The sequence below is a fragment of the Paroedura picta genome, chromosome 14, assembly GCF_049243985.1.
Source record: "Paroedura picta isolate Pp20150507F chromosome 14, Ppicta_v3.0, whole genome shotgun sequence".
Classification (NCBI taxonomy): domain Eukaryota; kingdom Metazoa; phylum Chordata; class Lepidosauria; order Squamata; family Gekkonidae; genus Paroedura; species Paroedura picta.
Window position 1 is genome coordinate 33,005,800 of NC_135382.1, and position 2,564 is coordinate 33,008,363.

Here is a 2,564-nt window from a genome sequence, read left to right on the forward strand (position 1 = left end):
CTCAGGAATACAAAGGACACTAGATTAGGGGGGTGGGGTGGAAGAACTCTGCAGATGGCCTCTCCCTTCCCCCAAGACCTGGAAAGGCTGCAAGTTGGAGGCCCCAGGAAGGGCAGGGGCAGATCTCACGCAGCAGGGATTTGCAGCCTCCGAACCTCAGAGGGAAGTGGAAGGAGGAGGGGGTGGCCAGGGGTGGGAGATGGAAGGCGATTGGCTGGCCACTGGACAGACAGGCAAGCTGGTTGGAGGAGGAGGCACTCAGGGGCGGGACAGCAGTCCCGGAGTGGGTGTTAAGTGCTGAGTGGCACTTAAGCCATGAGACACACTCCTCCTCCAAGGCCTTACCAGAAATATATTATGTGGAACAGATGTGAGTTTTCATGTGCAGACAATGAAATGGCAACCCACAGACTACAAATATTAGGACAGAAGACTAAACTAGCAGGAGATTAGTAAATAGATTTCTACTTCATTGTCAGGAGAAGTGTGCCTGCAGACGAAAGCTCACACCACGAATAAAACTATGTTGGTCTTAAAGATTCCTCGACTTCACCTGTGTTCTGCTACTTTGGACCAACTTGGCGACCCACCGGAATCTATCTCCATGTCCACTTCTGAACGCCAGTTACTGGGGGCAATGGCAGTTTGAGAGACCTCTGTAGGAAACAAAATTCAGGGCTGTGCTACTGATCCGATCTTGCAGGGATCTTCTTACGTTCAGATAACGTTAATTTATTTGGCTGGAAACGGGCTTGACAGAGTATAGAAATTATTTCTGCATCCAGGTGAGTGGCAAAGGCATGCAGTGGGTAGCAATGGGGTATATACCCTTGGCTGGTTCCATCATTAGGCGAGAGATCACATTCCAGTTCTGGGATCCTCATGCGAATTCTGTCCCTTGATTTACTTGAGGTTTGAACTTTGAATGCAGACATTCTCCTCCGAGGCGTCGTACTCTGTTTCCAGCTTCAGTTTTTTTTCTAATTTACTTTCTGATGTCGGAAAGAAAGGGCATCGTCTCCGTCACCAAGTCCTGATTTTGCTGTTGTTGTTCTACTTCCGACGCTGTCCACTCTCCATTAGAAGATGCCGCACAGGGAGGGGGAGGCAAGCCCCCCCCCTGATTATCACATGTGATTTCCCAGCACACACAATGCCTTTAATTGATGTCAAACCCTTGCGCCGATAATTGATTCTGTGACTAAAATATCGAAAGTTCAAATGTAGAAAGGGAAGCAGGTGTCAAGGACAATGCATTCACTGGGGCTCACGTGACTCAATCAGCAGATGTGGACTGAATTAGTGTTTATCCAGAGTTTGTAATTTGGAAGGACAGGATTAGATTAAGAAGGCCAGAGGTCTTGGGATGCGGAGAGTCTCTGCTTCAAAACAATCTTCAGAGAGCTCAAGGGCATGCTGGAAATGCGTGTCCTCTCATGTTCCCTGCAGAACAGTGGAGGGTGCCTAACCATACAGAATGAGGAAGAGCTAACCTTCCTTTTGAATACCCAGAAGCGAGAGATTCAGAGACGCGTTAGATTCAGAGAAGCTTTATGTTTTACATGGCAATTGGTTGAGCCAGCACTGCCCCGCTGCTTTGAGTGGTACGTTCTTGATTTATACTCCGCTTTTCGCCACAAAGCGGCTTATAACAAACGCCTACACTTTTCCTGGCCCCCTCAAGTACTTTTAGAAAGTGGGTGGGGCCAGGTGGGGCATCTATCCAGCAAGGCTTCTGGTTTACAATTGCAGATTTAATTGGATTTACAGATGTTTAAAGACATTGCTTTAGCAGCCGCTGCTACTGCAGCCCAAGGCCAGTCGCTGAAAATAAACTGTGGTGGCCATTTTGTGGCTGGTTTCACCTCATGTGGCAGCCATTTTGTGACTCACACCTACCATGGACAACTAATATAGTAGCTGTTTGTTAGTGAACTTAATTCTTCATACTTAGAAGTAAAGAGAAGGTTCCTATTCTAATCTAAATAGTTGGATGGAGAGAGACGCTCTGCATTCATGAAGTTGCAGACTTGAGGAATGGAGGAGAAAAGAGGATAAAGATTCAGGAAACAGGAAGTTACCCTCTAGGGACAGATTGGTGAGATCAAAAGCGAGTGGTCAGTGTTCCTATCTATCTCACTAACTCTATGGTAGAGAGAAGTCCCTGTTTGAGTCTCAAGTCAGGAGGCATCACACAGAGAGCTATTTCCAACAAGCGCAATATTGTCTCTAAACAAAATTTCCCTGATTATTCTGCCTGGGATTCCGTGAAGTCTAGTGGCTATCAGGCAGCCTTAGAATCATACAGTTGGAAGGGACCCTCAGGGTCATCTAGTCCAACCCCCTGCACAATGCGGGAACTCACAACTACCTGCTCATATTCTCATATTCAACAAGGATATTGGTTTGAATCATAAACCCAGCCCAAAATTAATGAGATACCTCCTCTAACCAAGGCCCACCTTCTATGAGATTTATCTCCATATCTCTGGGGTTTCCCAGCTGGAGTTGGCAACTCTAATCACGGCACAACAAAATGAAGTTCACAACTAGATGACGAAAGG